This window comes from Crocuta crocuta, unplaced genomic scaffold (assembly GCF_008692635.1).
Source record: "Crocuta crocuta isolate KB4526 unplaced genomic scaffold, BGI_CrCroc_1.0 scaffold260, whole genome shotgun sequence".
NCBI lineage: Eukaryota > Metazoa > Chordata > Mammalia > Carnivora > Hyaenidae > Crocuta > Crocuta crocuta.
The window spans coordinates 1,769,171-1,786,736 of record NW_027527525.1 but is presented as its reverse complement, the minus strand read 5'-3'; the positions used below and the strand labels follow the sequence as shown (position 1 = coordinate 1,786,736).

General features: G+C 41.2%; 1 long non-coding RNA gene across 4 annotated transcripts in view; it reads right to left on the bottom strand.

Annotated features, from left to right (window-relative positions):
- Positions 1-143: 143 nt before the first annotated feature.
- LOC144231622 (uncharacterized) overlaps positions 144-17,566 on the bottom strand; it is a 438,506-nt gene continuing 421,083 nt past the window's right edge. For 3 of the 4 annotated variants that reach the window (XR_013335130.1, XR_013335116.1, XR_013335122.1), the window contains one exon: positions 4,912-6,228. This is a non-coding gene — a long non-coding RNA (uncharacterized LOC144231622). Of the gene's footprint in view, positions 218-4,911; positions 6,229-17,566 lie in introns of those variants that run through there. The other variant, XR_013335125.1, reaches the window with a different exon arrangement.

Sequence of the window (17,566 nt, the reverse complement as noted above, 5' to 3'; positions counted from 1 at the left end):
CTTTTTCTGATTTCCCATTGTTTCCATTGTCTTTCTGAGTGTTTGGGGGTCTTTTGGGGGGTGATGGTTGGTACAGGCAGTGCCTATCAAGTATACAACACAAAGTATTTGTGGACTGAATGAATGGACAAAGAAATGAATAACTTACCCAAGCTGCTGGGCAGTAGGGTTGGCCAGGTCAGCCTAACTTCAAAGTCAGTGTCGTCACAGAATGCTCCTGATGGATTGTGGAGAAAACCAAAGTTCATTTCTCAGCACCTTTCCCAAGGTACAGAACTTATTGTTGAAACAGAATGGAGCCTGGCCTGGAAGTTATACATTTATCCAGCTCTGAAGGCCTGAGTGCCTTCAAAGGGCAGCATGGATTTTTCTGTGCGAATCATGAGCATTTCCACAATGCTTAACATGGCAGCTGGTAATGATTATTGCTCCAGTTTCCCTTTGAAATTTCATGTTTGTTTACTTAACAGGGCATTACTAATCTGGAGGAAGGGAGTGGATAAAAAACCCAGTTTCTAAAGAGGGTAACAGGTTAATGAAAAGAAGCAGAGATATGTGTAGGTGATGGTGTTTCTACAAGGCTCTGTTCAACCAGGATGATTTAAGGCCAAACCTTGGCTGGCTGGTCATAATAATAGCCAGATTATGGAGGGGATTTACGTGGCAATTACCATGGTCCTTGCTAGTGGGTTACAATGTTTTAGGGCTCCCTGGATACTTAAGATTAATGTCTGAATCAGTAATGTTATTGTTGCAAGATCTCAGTATGATGGGGAGCCATTTGAGATGGGAATTTTTATCCCTTATCAGAACATAAAATATCTCATAGTCTGCGAGAACACCAGTGCCTATGGCCTGTAGCTGCTCTCAGAATAGGTTAAGTGTCACGTGGATTGGGTTTTGTTCCTTGCCAGCTAAAATGCATAAATCAGTCTAGAGCTACTTTTGCTCCTCCAGGTAATATGATTAAAATGGGAATTAGACATGTTCAGTCATTCAGAGATGAGAGACTGAAATCACCAACCGGAGCAAGGCAAATGATGATAGAGCATCACTATGTAAATGATAGATCAGGACTGCGATTAAGGACTTTTCCATGTACCCCAGAGAGAGCAGATCCACAGCCTTCTCTGAAAATTCGCTATGCTTTTATCTTCGTGTGTTTATTGCCAATGGGATCTTAAACCCAAAGGGGTTTGAGGGAATTGATGGCTTAAGTGCTAAATGTACACCTGACCAAGATTAACTTAGTGAATCAGCAATTCCCATGAATCACATTGTGAGAGCACTAAGAGAACTAATTGATTTCTCTATTAGTATGTTTCCTCAAACCTCGATATCGGTTGAGGGGAAAAGGTGCAGTGAAGGATCAAAGTCCAAGAACTTTCCACCCAAGAAAGTGGTCAAAATGAGTAGTTCTTATTAATAAATCAGTCTGAGACCCAAATCATCCAGTCAATGAAATTAATGCCTTAACTTCTCTTCCCCAGAATCCTACAGATTAAATCTTCACACTATATCAGCAGGAATGAGATGAAGATGTCAGCATGAGGAATATGATTGCCTCATGGCTTTCAAACAATCAGATAGAATACTGAGAAAGGGTATTGAAATAAGAAGTCAGTTTTGAGGGTGTGGGTGAGACTGGTGTGGAAAGGTATGACATTTGGCCAGGAACTTGTAAATATCTGAATCTCACCATTGTTCATGACCACCCCTTCCCATTATATCTCTGAGAGCAAGGAAAAGTCATAAATATTAGCTGGGTTGGTAGCCCCAAACCCCCATGTGAAACTCCAATAAATCAGACAAGACTACATGGAAAATTCCTTTTGTTCCTGGACAAAGTATTGCCAACTAACTTCAAAATAAAGTGTACCAAAACCCTAATCCTCTATTTTTCATGGATTTTGGACTTTTCCATTTTTAGAGGCCCTATCCACCTCTACCCAGAAAGATTCTGATCCGATCCCTATACCTCCACTTCTCTAAAACTGCTCAATTAGCATCCTGAAACTGATTGTCCAGATTAGCCTTCCTTTGCATCTTTGTGCATGTGTATGGAGGGGTAACCTAGAGGAGCAGAAGAACAAAGAGGGTTTTGAACTTCTGCTAGAAGCCAGTATCAGAAATCCAGAAGAATAAGACAAAGGTATGTCGGCAACTCTCCTTCACTCTCCCATTTATTTATTAATTCATCCATTAAGCAAACATTTGCTGGGCACCAGAGATGCTGTCAGGTGCCATGTTTGGTGATGAGACAAGCATACATCAGGAGTGAGCAGATAATAAGAGTAGAAGCCCCCAGAGGAAAGATAGAAGATTATTACCCAACCTCAGAACAAAGAAAAGAGCAGTGAAGTCTTGTGGACCCCAAAACTTATTCACTTTTTGCAAGTTCAAGAACTGAGAGCAAGATGGAGTTTGGGGCAAGAGACACCATTAGTCTGCCAAAGAGTGAATATAGTGTCTTCAGGGAACTTGTGCTATTTGATATTTTCAATACACACACACACACACACACACACACACACACACACTATCCCCACATCTACTAATTACATATGGAATCAGTCTTATTTTCAAATCCCAGATTTTCTTGTTAGCTGTGTGACTTTGAACAACTTTGTTACTCTTTCTGGGCAACTAATCCCTCCAGGGCTGCTGTGAAGACTAAATGAGAACACGTAGAAAGTGTGTCTAGCACCAGGACTGGGGTGTGAATGCCATCTAATAAATTATAATTTTTATTCCCTTGTGTCTTCTTTGAAAGCAGAACCACTTTTCTCTACGATAGACATAGCATTGTGAAAGGAACAAAGGGAAGGGGTGAGAAAGGGAAATGGAAGGAAGGAAGGAAGGAAGGAAGGAAGGAAGGAAGGAAGGAAGGAAGGAAGGAAGGAAGGAAGGAAGGAGGGAGGGAGGGAGGGAAGGAGGGAAGGGAAGGGAGAAAGGAAGGAAGGAAGGAAAGAAGGAAGGAAGGAAGGAAGGAAGGAAGGAAGGAAGGGAAGGACAAAAGCAACCATAGTACAATCAGGAAGCTAAATCTCAAAGCAGATTTGATGTACTTTTCAACACAGGGACAGTTACATCATGGATGCAAACAGTCAACACTTAATCAGTGATGCATTTAGGACAATCATGTGAAACAAAATGCAAATGGAAACTGGAAGTACCACGCATCATTAACCACCATTATAAAACACTAGCTTCTTTGCATATCCGTAAGCCCCCATTTTTTGCTGGTCAGACAGGACAGAACATTTGGAAAGTATCTAGTCCCCTCCTGTGTCTCAGAATAATAATTACAAAAGCCAAAGTTTATTGGTCACTTGCTATGAATCAGGTGCTTTTATTTTATTTTTCCTTTTATCCTCAAATATCCTAGGGGTGGAAGTATTTCTAGCTTAATTTTCCAGTGAGAAAACTGAGGCTCAGGTACAGTGAGTTAGATGCCGGAAGTTAGTTAGCTAGAAAGTGACAAAGTCCAGATTCCAACCAAGGTCTGTGTGCTTCCAAAACTAACACACATAACCACCGCACTGTAGAGTTCGTTACATCTGTAGGAGAAAGGCGGGCTTGAACTAAAGGAAATCTAATTCCTGCTCCATTTGACAAGGGAAGGGTTTTCTAAAGTCATTGGCATTGGAATTGGGTGAGTAAGAATAAGGATGCAGCTAGATGGGAAAGGAAGCCCATAGCAGTGAGGAATACATGGAAGGTCCATGGATCTTACATGCATAAATGCATCAACATTCATGCAGCCACCCAAGAAATAAGAAGATGAAAAAATGCCTCAGTATTTCCCTCATCTTTCAAATGACCAGTCTGAAAGTTGTAATTATGCATTCAAGTCACGAAAGCACATAACAGTCAAAGAAGCTTTAGATCCAAAGACTGAAATATACAGAAGGTAAAAGAATGTGGTCTTTCCTGAGCACCTATTATGTGCCAGTATTGCATATATCCCCGTTTTCAAACTCTATAACCTCCCAGCAAAGAATTTATTCACTTACAGAGGTAGAGACTGGATCTTAGAGATGATAAGCCCCTTGCCCAAAGACCTGAAGCTACTAAGGAAAAGAAGCCATGATAGAACCCACACACCTCTAATCTCAAAGGCAAGCAGTGGTCATTGTTCCACATGCTGACCTTGACCTGGTTTTCTTTCACAAACTTCAACAGTGGATCAAAGCTGGAAATTGAGAACATAGGATGCCTCCAGGTAGAAGAAGTGAATGGCTAAAGAATTAGAATAGGAGAGAAATTTCCACTGATGCTTTACGTACCTTTCCAGTATTGAACTGTGTAAATTTAGTACCTATTCAAAGTAATTAAAATGTCAACATTAATTTTAAAGTGGATTAACATGAGCATTAAACAATAAAAAGAGACCTCATTATTTCTGAGTTGAAATCCATATTATAGTCAAATCTAAGAAGTGCATGTTGACAAAAAGAAAAAAGTTCTCAAAGAAAAACATTTATCGAATTTTTTTCTTTCTGCTCATTTCAATTAAATTCAATAAATGCATCTTCATTAACTCCTACTTGTCAGTTGGGGAATCATACAACTTGTTAAAATGTTGATAAAACTATAGGTGAAAACAAATTATAGGTGAAAAAAAGCTAATCATAATTTAGTTTATCTTTGCTTATAAGTTTCTAGCCTACTTGGAAATTCTTTTTTGAAATGAGGCAGGAAAAAATAAAAACTAAGTAAAAAGGTCAAAAATTAAACCATTAAAATTCTATCTCTCTTCACCATTAGGAAGCATCATTCATAAAAGGTAACTTTTTTAACTCAGCATTTTTCTTTAAATAAAAGTAGTAGCCAAAATTTTCCCTTTACTTGGAGAAATCTCATTTACAACCTGAGTAGATATCACTACCAATGTGAACAAACAATGTAAGTGTGCATTTTCTCTTTCTTTTATTTTTTGTTAATAATAACAACCATGGCATTAAGTGAATATTGTGTGCCTGACACCAGATTAAACATTTTTCACAGGTTGTTATTTAATCCTTAGACCCCCCTGGGAAGTAGATATAATTAGTCCCATTTCAGAGATGAGAAAACTGAGGCTCAGAGAGGACAGTCCTGTAACTAGGAAGAGGTTGAGCTGGGATTTTAACATATTTGGCAAAAGACTGTGCTCTCATTTATTACATTTTCTTGGCTTCGAAGGATAAAGATAGGTCATAGGATGCTCACGGAAGACAAGTGTTCTGTTTTTTCTAACCACCACTAACATTTGATAGCGGCTTTCGGTTAAAAATGACCCTCATGGATTGGGATCCACATTCCTAACATGAATTCATTCAAAAGCACCCAGGTTTCACAAGAGGAAATGATGAGGCATTTTTCTGAGGTGTTGAAATTGTTCCCTTTGTCAGTCACCAATTAAAAAGAAATTACTCTGAAAATTCCTCAAAGGTAAAAGGTAGCCTTTCTTCTCCTGAAATTCCTATATGGTCCCAAAAGGAAATAGAAGCTTGCATAATTCAGGCCCCAATGATTCTTCTTTCATTCTTATTAACTGCAAATCTTTGTCACATTCTTCTGTGCTAATTAGTTAAATGCTTAAGCTCCTGAGTCACTGGGCCTTCGACTGGTGACTGGTTACGGCTTGTTCTAGCGCTTCCACCCTCCAATGGAACTTGCAAAGAATTAGGCTCTCCAAAGATCCCACATTCACGTAGTGAAAACAGCCAACAATGAAATCAATCACCGCCGAGAGGGCTGGGCAAGCATGAGCAGTAAAGGCCCACTAGTGCTGAGTCAAGGCCTTCAGATGCGTTGCCAGTGGGAAGAAGATAGAAGAAGTCTGTTTATTCATTTTAAATGTATGCATTCTTTCCTCCAAAGGTCCGAATTTCACACTGGCCCTCCTGTCCCTGTTACAGTCAGGAGCACAGTTGTGTTTAGCCGGCTGCTTGAGAATGCAATCGAGCTTTTCTCCCAGCAGTGATGGAGCCAGACTTGAGGTTAGCTTTCCCGTGTGTGAGTGGCTAATGGAGGATCTGAGATGCCAGAAGTTTGTCGTAGCTGCCTGGTCAGAGAATGTCATCCATGCACTCCTTGAGGCGTGACATGACTTTAGCCTTAAGCATATCCAGGAGGTGGGAAACTTTGCCTCCTGTAGAAAAGTCCTGTCTTCAGCATAGATTATTTCAGTCCACACAACTCAGTGCCATGCAGGGCTCCCAGTATGTGTTCCATTAATAACTGTCATACAAACCACAGGAAAAAAGCTTTGAGTAGCAGTCCTGGCTGTAACTTTTGACATACACTGCTTAGTATAAATACATAACCTTGCACTCACTGATCAGGTCCAAAACACTTTTCCAAAGCTTGCCTCCCCACTTACTCATCAGTGTAGCTACCAGAATGTTCACTGCTCCCCAGAAGTTGTATTCCCTTGTGCCTAATTTACATTCTCCATCCTTCCCATGCCGCCATTTTCTTCTTAAACACCCAAACCTGATTATGTTGTTTGTGAGTGTGCATCCCCCCCTGACACACACACACGCCACATTTGTCCAGGCCTCCACTTTCCTGTGTAGAATGGAGTCCAAACCCATTAACATGGTATATAAAACCCTTCTCATCCCAACCTCTCCCTCCAGCCTCTTCTCCACTCTCCCCTTCTTCATCTTCTCCCTTCCCTGATGTCACTACAAAGTCATCCCATATTTCCTCACCATTTCTAAAGATCCCAAGCCCAAACTCAATACTTTCATGCGCTGCTACTTTTCCACGTAGTGTGGATTTCCTCTCTATCTACCAAGTAAACTCTTTCTTACCCTACATGAGCTAGTTCAAATATGCTGCTCTAAGAAGTCCACTGTGAAGGCCCCAGATGAAGCTAGTGACACCCTCTCCTGTGAGCAAGTCAAGAGAAAGCTGCTTTACTTGTGCACGTATTGGACTTCATGATAATAGCTCACCTGCCTACCTCACCATTAGACTGTGTATTTCTAGAAGTCAGGAATCATTTTCTAATTATTTCTGATTCCTCAGTACCTAGCACAATGCATATCACCTAAGAGTTGCTTAGTACATATTTGGAGATTAATAACAAGTGCCCCAGTCACTTGGCATTTGGTGGACAATGTTGACAGTCTTGGAAAGGCTCCTTGTGATCGGTAGTCAGGCTACCCTGCATTGTCTGTTATAAGCCCCACTATCAGCTTTGAGAATGTCCTTCTCTCCCTCTGAATATACTGGTCTGGCAAAGAGAGTGAAATCTTAGGGCACATAAAACAGGAGGTGTCAGCTCCAGGATTCACTGGCTCCTCACATCTGCTCAGGACAGTAGAGGCTGTTAATGGTAGGCTGATAGGAGCTGAAGTGACCTCCTGGTTTCCTGTACATGGTAGATCTAAGAAAAGTGCTCTGCAAATCCTACGTCCTCATTAAAGATTGAGGAGAACGAACTCTGTACATCAAAATTATAGAATATCAAGGCTGAAGGGCCCCAATATCAATCATTCTATTGTAGAAACAGGAAATTGAGACCCAGAGAGGACAAGAAACAGGAACATGAATACAATAAATTGGCAAATAGACCACGGATGAAGTAAAAGAAAGGGGGTGTCTGTTGAAGGTGCTAGTTTTTCTCTGTTTGCCCTGGAAACACTAAACCACTCTGCTCTGTGGTGCACCCAGATCCCCCTGTAGGCCAGAACAGATCTGGGAAGCTGCCATGGACCTTGGCAGTTTCGACTGTGCCTGTAGAAGACTGACATTTTTGTTAGGGGTGACTAAGAGAGAAGATTTGCCTCGGTTACAAATTAGTCAGATGGCATTTCCTTAGGCTTTGCTTTCATTTCTCAGTGAAAGGGTGAAATGCATGAACCCTTTGCTTTTCCTGACAGATTATTTCATTAATGATCTATAGTTATTGCATAGTTTCCAGAAGCCTCGGGCAAGAGACATTGATAATGAAGAATACCCCAAACACGGGAGATGCCAGGCAGGCATGGACTGGGGGACTTCAGGAGAGCTCATTGCAAGTCCTGAATCTTGATTTTCTCACTTGGAAGACAAAGGGTTTACCAGGTGAGATCTGGTTCCCATTCCTAGGCCAAGAATCTTTAAGGCTTCCAAGGTCATTCAGGAACTATCATTCACTGACTGTCCTCGAGAAGCAAATCATAACAAGATGGACTTCATTCCTGTCATTACAGAGCTTCCAGTCATGTAGCGAGCACCAGAAAACATAGATTAAAGGCTATTAACAATCACTGTGAGTGCAGTGAGGAAAATAATGAGGTATTGGATTACATGAGACAGGGAATTACATGATGGACGGGGAGTTCCTCAGTTTAGACCCAGGGTCAGGAGCATCTTCCTTAGGAAAGGTCTTCTAAGCTGAGACTTAAAGCCAGAAATTCAAAAGGCTGAGCCTTCCAGACAGAGGGAAGAGAATGTACAAGAGGCTGAGGTGGAGAAAGGTTGGTTGGTTTGAGAACCGGAAAGAGGACAGATGTGCCCAGAATACAATGAGTAAGGAGACAGAAATGGGTGTACACGATTAGGTGAGAAAGAGAGGAAGGCATGAAAGGTCAAAATCTAGGTTTCAGTATCACTCTACGGGTGTTCATTAATTAAGCAGAATGGTAATAGAATTTGATTTTCCATTTTTCTGATGGCAGTTTGGGGAATAACCTGAATTAGGGCCAGCACAGAAGCAGGTAGATAATTTAGGAGGCTATGGTAGTAGACCCCGTAAAAGATAATGGTGGTCTGGTTGAGGTAGCAGGAGGTAGATGGTTAATGTTAATATTTTGGAGAAGGCATTGGGTGACCTCTTGATGGATTAGTATTTGCATAATCGTTTATAAGGGGCACCACTGAGTCAGGGTGAAGAGGATGTGGTCTCAGGCCCAGACCCTTAGGAACTCACAGTTCACATAATTGTCAGTGAGTGTGAGTGAGCAAGTTATGATAGCAATGATATGTTCTTTTGCTCTCACAGCACAGAAGGGAGAGGCATCCACCACACAGGAGGAATAAAGAGAGGGTTTAAAGTAGGGCTGTGAGCTGGGCCATGGAAGCAAGGTCTGATTAAACAAGCAGACATGGGAGAGAAATCATTCAGAGGAGCAAGAGCAGAGCCAGCGTGCTATGAAGACATGTGCTGCGACTTAGGAACCTTAAGCGGTTCAGTCTAACTGAGTAAGACTGGGGCCAGAGCACCGGATGAGATCTATTTAGGGGTAAGATGAGCCTAGTCACTGAGTTTACAAGTTACTTTAAAACTCTGTTTTGCAGGTGTGTGTGGGAAGCCAGCACAGACACCTTTTTCCAGGTTTGTGCTCTGAACCAACAGAACAACCAAACAAAAAGGTATCATTAATACCAAACACTTTTGTAGAGCACTTACCTTGGGAAGGCACTGTTCAGAATACTTTACGTATAGTAACTCACTAAATCCTTACGGTTCTAGTTGGGCAGGTAACAGAGTAGGGATTTGAATCTCAACTGTTGGAGGCTATTGCCTACATTCTCATCCATAATTATCTTTCTGCCTCTGGGTGAATGTAAGATGAAAATATTAATTACCTTTACTTAGAAAGCACCACTCTGGGAAATGGGCTTATATCAGGCAGTGGGCTTCCTCAGTAAAGCCCAGAAGCAGACAGGGGTATCCATCAGGCATATAATATAGCACTTAGTGCTATAATAATGTCCCAAGCTTCAGCCAAAATGGTTGCATAAATCTCCCTGCCTGTCCAAGAACTGTGGCGAATGTGTTGCTCTGTGAGCAAGCCAGTTCTGGACAAGGAAGGGAAGGTTGTATGTGTCCAGGTTTTCCTTGCACATTCACAAGTCATATTAGGGCTCCTGCTCCAGAAAGAGAAATGAGAAATGGGGGAGACAGAGGTGAGCAGTGTTAGCATGATGTAACTTCTTTGCCACAGAAGGGAACACCAAAGGCAAAGAAGAAGGGTTTCCTCTCCAACATCTGATATCTAGCAAGGTTGGTTTTACTTAGAATGATATATTGTTAGATGAAACAGAATATAATATACTTAGTACCAAAATTATGGTGAAGGAAAATCCGCATTATGATATGCTGTGTTCAGTCAATGGACAGCTATTTATTTGTCTACCATCTGTCCAGCATTATATTTAGAGCCATTATTAAAAATCTCCATATTTTATGCTATCAAAGTGTAAATGTCCCCATTGTACTGACTACTGTATAATTCCCAATAGACAAATTTATTTTAGCTAGAGATAATTTTGACTTCTGTTGTGGCATATTTATCAAAAAAATCAAAGCATCCACGGAAATAATAATTCAGATCATAGAAGCCATAGGCTTATAAAACGTTAAAATCAACACATTCCAAAGACCCCCGCCCCATGCCTTGATGCTGTGTGTGATAGCTCTCATATAATTCATGGTTAAAATCCTTTGTAACTGAGGAGATAAACTCTCTGTTTCTTTACTAAAACCTGGAGACCTAAAAACTAGAATAGATCTCTCACAATGACCTGGAAGTAAGTGTACTAACATAGGCTTGAAACACTGTCAGATAGTTCCCAAATCTATTTAAAATTAAGAAAAGAAAATTGGGTCATGTTGGATGGCTGACAGTTGGGAACATTAGGGTTACACAACACTAGCATATCATTACATGATCATTTGTGATGAACAAAAAAGGAAAGTTTATATATGAGGAAATTATAAAACAATGGCAGATCACTAGAGAGGTCCCTGTCTGTGGCTCCTTATTGAAGAAGGAATAATCAAGTATCAGCTAAGCCTCCTTTCAGGTGTAAAAAAATATCAGCAAGGCATGGCTCTGGGTCTCATGCTTGCTTGAATCTTCACTGTTATTTGAGGTGAGAGATCATTGTAAGAAGCTAATGTGGGCAAAGAATCGGGGAAGCATTGCAGCTCAATGTGAAATAGTGAGCAGGGAGAACCCACTGAATTACTCAGGCTGTTCTGTCACCTGCTAATCTTGTGTGAGCCTGGACAAGTCATTTAAGCTTGGTACGTGTCAGGTTCCTCATCTGTAAACTAAGAGAAGTTGGTCCAAATCATCTGAGTCCCTTGCAGTTTGAACATACTAGCACCTTATGCACAGTTTCTAGAAGGTGAACTCACACCTCCATTGACCCCCTGTATAATAAGACTTAAGAAAAAAATCTGGCTTGACTATACAAATTATCATGCAGTCTTTTCAAAGCCACTTTAGATATCAGTATGATAAACGGCCAGTATGAGTAGCATCAGTTATTAATATAATGATGTTTTTCTGACACTCACACACCCAGGCTGTTAGAGTGTTATCTTAATGTTTCCTCAGTGTGGAGGAAGGGGCAGAAAACACGTTTGTTTCCTATCTTGAATGATACTGAACCACACTCCATATAATTCAATATACTTAAGTCAACAAATTAATACACCTATAATTGGCCAGCGTCAATTTCTCCCAGCCACAGGAAAAGTCAGATATACATGTTTTCAGAATCTGTCCTGTTATTTTCAAAATAATCTATTAAACTAAGTATCCAATAAACTGTATGGATTAAGATGGAAACATCCAGTGCAATCATCTAAAAATGTGCTACAGTATAAAACATTTGATGTTAAGGAAATGTTAGAGCTTGTTGTACAAATTCTTCCACCTTTGTGGTTGAAATTCTAATCTGCCACTTCCTCTTACGAAGATCAGGAAGTTACCAAGAAAGATGGCAGAAAGGTAACCTTATACGTCTACAGTAAAGAATCAAAGGAAATTAAATAATGGACAAAGATAAATAAATCTCTGGTGTCATAAATCCTACCACTTGGAGCTGAAGACTGGGTGACCCTGGGATACAGCTAAAAATAGGTCTTTAATCCTAATCAGTATTGTTATCAAAGAGATTAGAAACACAGAGGCCACCCAAATTGGGACTGTTAGGTTCTTATACAAGCAGTCCTTAAGCAGGTAACATTTGGCACAAAGGAATTAATAACTATTCCCTGTGCTCTTAAAGCTGAGAGAACTGCGACAAAAGAAGGACACTTAATGATGCTGGGAAGAAGTATGGATTCGCTTTTCTATAATAGGGGGAATTTTTTTTAATAGGCACTACACATTAGAACTATTTTTTTTTTTTACAAGAAAAAAGGCTGAAACTAAGCTTGTAAGATTTCAAGCTCTGGCAATCAACCAGATTACAAGGAGGCAAGATGAAATCTGTTGGACATACCTGACTCATAGTGACAATACCTACCTAGCTGGGTTCTTCCACAGATTCACTGAAATGAGCTCTACAAAGTCGCAAGGCTGGTGCCCAGCACCAAAACCACATTCAGTTCTCATTTCAAGTGGTGGGTTCAATTACTCTTAACCGATTGTCTTATTAACGCAATTCATATTAAAATTTCAGACAGCCTGGGGCGCCTGGGTGGCTCAGTCGGTTATAAGCATGCGACTCTTGATTTTGGCTCGGATCATGATCTCACAGTTTGTGAGACAGAGCCTCACTTCCAGCTTTGTGCAGTGAGTGGTCTGCTTGAAATTCTCTTTCTCTCCTCTCTCTGTGCCCCTCCCCTGCTTGTGCTGTCTCTCTCTCTCTCTCAATTTGTCAAAATAAATAAACATTTTTTAAAAAATCCAGACAGTCTGGTTGGCAGAAGTCCCTTAGAAGGGTGAGTGTCCTATATACATGCACTCAGTTCCAGCTTCTTAGAGAGCAAGGTTTCTGCACAGTCAGATTCAGAGGTGGCCTAGTCTAGTGCAAGCCTCCCAGCCTGGTCTGTGCCCTAGAATCACATGGACAGCTTATAAGATATGAGTGCCAGGACTTCACCTCCCATCAGTTGAATCTCTGGGGGTGAGGTCTGGGCTTCCCAGAGTACAGAAAATTTCCAGGTTATTCTAAGTACAGTCAAGCTTGAGAACATAGACTTAAAGGAACCAGAGCTGCCTAGGTTGAATCTCAGTTCTGTTTCAGCAAACTTTCCAGGCCTCATTGTACTAAGGTGTAAAGTGAGCATTGCGGAGGTAACAGTGATGCCGACCTCTAAGGGTTGTTTTGAGGCTGAAACAAATTAATTTATTTAAAGTCCTTAGGACAGTTATAATTTACAATGATCACACATGCCTTTTGCCTCTGCATGTGGATGGTGATTTAATCAAGAGCTAAGCTATGATAGCTAAGAATCAGCCCTTACAGAATTCTATCTTGAGGCCTATTTCTACCCAGGATGCTGTGTCTTACAGAAGCATAATTTCGGGCATGGTAGTATGACAACTTACAGTGTCCATAAGCACTTACGGTTTATCAGCCACTAAGTAGGTAAAAGGCAAAGAGGTGTCATAGGAAACAGATTCAGGTATGAATTGTTGCTCTACCATTTACTAAACATGTGACCCTGAGCAAGTTATTTTGCCCATCTCCAGCCTGCTTCTCTACCTGTCTGTGGGAATGCTGGTAATACCTACCACTTAAGAATGATTTCGAAGAATGAATGAGATAACCAATGTGGTGAATTTGGTACGGCACCTGGCACTGAATACAGGCTTAGTACACGTTCCTCAACCCGATGGGAATGCGGTGGGGGTACAAGAATTAATGAGAGAGCCATCTCAGGCTTCACAGTCTACTTGAGAAGATAGGAAATGGAAACATAGACAGACATAAAATTATTATGTTTAAAATCTGTGTATTAGAGACAGGCAATGATACGGAGCTAGCATCTATTTATAGGAAGTTCCTCATGTTTATGTGCTCAGTTCCTTGACAGGGTACGTTTGGGGAACTTCTGTGCATGGTTGCTCACTGTTTTGATTTTGGGTTTGGGGGGTTGGTTGGTTTCATTTTGCTATCGTTTTAAAAGCAGACATGATTTGGCAGATGTTTAGAGTAGCAGGCGTGCCTTTCTTTTGATGTCTTTGAGAACACAGAGTGCTTGAGGACTTGGGTGATGTCTTTCTATAGGTTGTATTCACTAATAGCAATGCAGTTCGTGATCCTTTAACATCGTCACTCCAATTTATGTAGCAGGCCATTCTTCAGGAAGCAGAGCGAATTAGTGTGAGTGGATAAACAGCACATTCCACATGAATCATGTTCAACCCCACTTGATAAGGGGCGAAAGTGATTGGGGAGTTAAGAGAGAAACCTAAAATGGATCCTGCCATTTATTTAAAACTTGTAAGTAGTCTTAAATCGGATAGTTCCAAGATAAACCGGTGATGGTAGTTGGAAATTAATCATGACTGTCCATTGGAAACAGAAATGCTGACCCAGGATTTAGGGGACATGGGTTAAATTCCCCATTTACATCCCTAACTAGATGCTGAATTGCATTAAATATCACTTAACCCTTAAATGATACTATAATTTACAAGGAATATTTCCACCACCATTTCATTTGATCCTTACATCACTCTGTGTAATATTACTCTCCCATTTTACAGACACGTAAGTCAAAGTTCAGGGTGTATAAGTCATTGAGGCTTTGATCCCAACTGTGGACCATCTGTGGACCCCCAGCGTGTCTTGTCTCTGAAGACTGTACTCTTCCCACAAAATATTAGCCATAATCAGTATTAGGCAAGTAACTTTATCTGCCTGTGCCCCAGTTTCTTCATCTGTTGGCCTTGCTTACCTCACAGTGATAATATGATAAAATCCGAGTTACTAATGGAAGGGAGCTGTGAAGGCATAGAGTCCTGTGTATGCATGTCATGATACTTGAGGAAGTGTCATAGTGGATCTGGACAAGCCATGTGTATAAGTAAGCCTACCACCCCCATTGAAGTCTACAAACCAGGCACTCTGTAAGTTTTAATTATTTTTTGGTTAACACTCTACATTTCTAAAAGCCTCCTGGAATATTTTACTTTCACTTGCCAATTTTTTTTTAATCCTACTTGGGCTGAGTCCAAACTTGAAAAATTTCATCTGTAAATGGATTTTTTTTCCAACTTTCATAAAGTTCAGAGCATAAAGTGCTCTTTCACAGAGAATAAAAACAAAGTTTACAGTGGAAATCATGTCATAGACAGGCCACGGGGCTCTTTGCTCCCCAGCCAGCCCACCAGAACCGGGTGAGTGCAGGCTGGAGACTGGCCTCGGAGACTAGATTTTTCAGGTGGACCCACCTGACTGTACACAGCTACTCCTACTAAGGGTATTGTGAACATCCTGGGCTTGCAGTGAACTCACAACACTGTTTGAAGCCTAGTTACATTTGACTACATAGTTCAAGAGGATAACTTCTCCAATCATCCGAAGGAAACATGGCTGCTTATCAAAACTGGTCTAATCAGCTGGACCAAAAAGCCTGAAATCCAGAGCTGTTAACAAGATGGAGCCAATGGGCCCCATCCTGATGGTGTTCAGTTCTAGGGAGACTTTATATAAACACAGCCATGAACTCTTAGCTACCTCCTTCCTTTAATACGTCTTTGTAAATTTGAAACAAGTGACACCCAAGCCACAGTGATGAATGAATGAGGAGCTGCCATTACCAAGTGTATTGAAATGAAGCTTTCCCTTTCTATTGCCCACCTCCCTCCAATATTATGCTCCAAATGTACTGTAACACTTCCGGGAGTTCACATGTGCCACGATCTCAGTTGCCTCTGTGCTTTTGGACCTGAGAGCCCCCTCCCTGAATTCTTATCCTCACTGTCCCATCATCATTTTCACCCTCTCTATGAGTCAGATTCTTCCTCCTCAAGGAAGCTCTCCCTGATTCCTCACACTATTTGCAGGGTGCCCAATGCACTCTGTGTTTGCTGGTGTCTCAGCATTTCCTCCCCATTTTTCGCCCATACTCCCCTGCTGTGAACTCTTAAAACTTTGTGGGACATTCTTCTCAACAAGGTTTGGATCAAGAATCACATGCAGACAAACCATTCAGTATCTTGAAGGTGGAAGAAAACTGCTGTTTATTAAGTGCTTTCGGTATGCCAGTCACTTCCTGGTACTTCGAGTGACTTATCATGTCATTCCAAATATGCCATGACTGATACATTACCAATAGCATCGTTTTTATAAATAACAAGCTGATGCGCTGAGAAGCTATGCAATTTAGAGGGACTGTGCCAAGATCACACCAAGAGTAAGGTATTCAGAATGAAATCTGAATCCCAAGCCAGTTCTATATCATTATGCAGTTTCCCTTTCCCTTACTTCCTAGGCAGAGCACTGGTTTTGTGTTTTCAGATTTATTTTTTGGTTCACATCAAGCTAAATGCCAAATATGCTTTTAAATGTCCTGGAACAAGTTGCTGTGGATGCTACGGTATGTCACCCAGGACCGAGGCCCTCACTTTCCCAGGTGCAGAGGATGTTAGCTGCTGATAGAAATTGCCATCTTTGAAGGCAGCTACCTGGCCCCTTTGAAGAATATTTTCATACCCTCTTTCTTGAGTCATCCTGATCCATACCTAGTCGATGCAAAGGTAGGGCAAAGCCTCTTCGCTTTAATTCAGGAAAGATCTGCAGGCCCATCCCGGTTACAAGGCTGTGTGGGATTGGCTGAGGCTTCCACTGAATGCAAATTGCAGGTCAGTTTCTCCCTCTGCTAGCCGGCTTCCCCAAATCGCCTACAAATGTTGTTCCTGGGGACACTACCCAGTTAGCTTCCTACACAGATCATCTCAGAGCGTTTCTCAGGAAACCCAAACACAGATAAGACAATAGGAAGTCCCAGACTACAAGTGTCTAATCTTGGAAGAATTTGCAAGCGACATTTTCACAGTGGTTTAAGAATGAGAGGTATGGTTAAGAGGGGATGCCAGTGTCTCTGAGCATACTCAGGAAGTGCCATAGATCATGAAATTGCTTTCCACCCACTGTTTCAGCCCCTAAACCTCGTCACTCCATGGGGTCACTCTGTGATTTGGGCCAGGCCATGTAACTTTCCTGAGCCCCTGTTTTTCAGGGATCTCAGCCATCACAGTATGCAGCTAGCTTTTCAAATGTGCCCTACGGTTAGAGAGGAGTCATGAGGATCAGCAGCTCTGCAAAGTCAAAGCGGTCTGCTCATTGAGATTGCATACCTAGTAACAATCTCTACTTTAAGAAAAATGAAGACAACTTTCTCCATGGAGTAAGCCACTGTTATGCCTGCCAGGCAAGGTTTCAAGTAGATATATTTTTAACCTGGACTGTGCTTGATAAAAGCAGTAAATTATAGGACTGGGAACCCAAAATTGTGCCATATTGCCATTTAGCATCATACAATCCTTATTCATTCTGACTGACACTCATCATTTCAAATATCTTACCTCATTGTCGTGGCTTCAGGGAGGCTATATTGGAAAAATATGAACAGTGTATGCCTAGAAATGGCAAAGAGTCTCACCCTAGAAAAGAGAAGGCTCGGGGCAAAGATATGATTGTGGCTACCTTTATGGAGTTCTTGCTTTCTGCCAGGCAAATACTTATATCATTAGATTGTTAACCATAAAATACAACTATTGTTTTCAATTCCGCAACCTTATTCTTCAAATGCCACCAAACTCCTTGGCTGTTTACTATTCAGAAATCATATTGCTGAGCAAATCCCAAGCTTTATCTCTCAAGAGCGCTT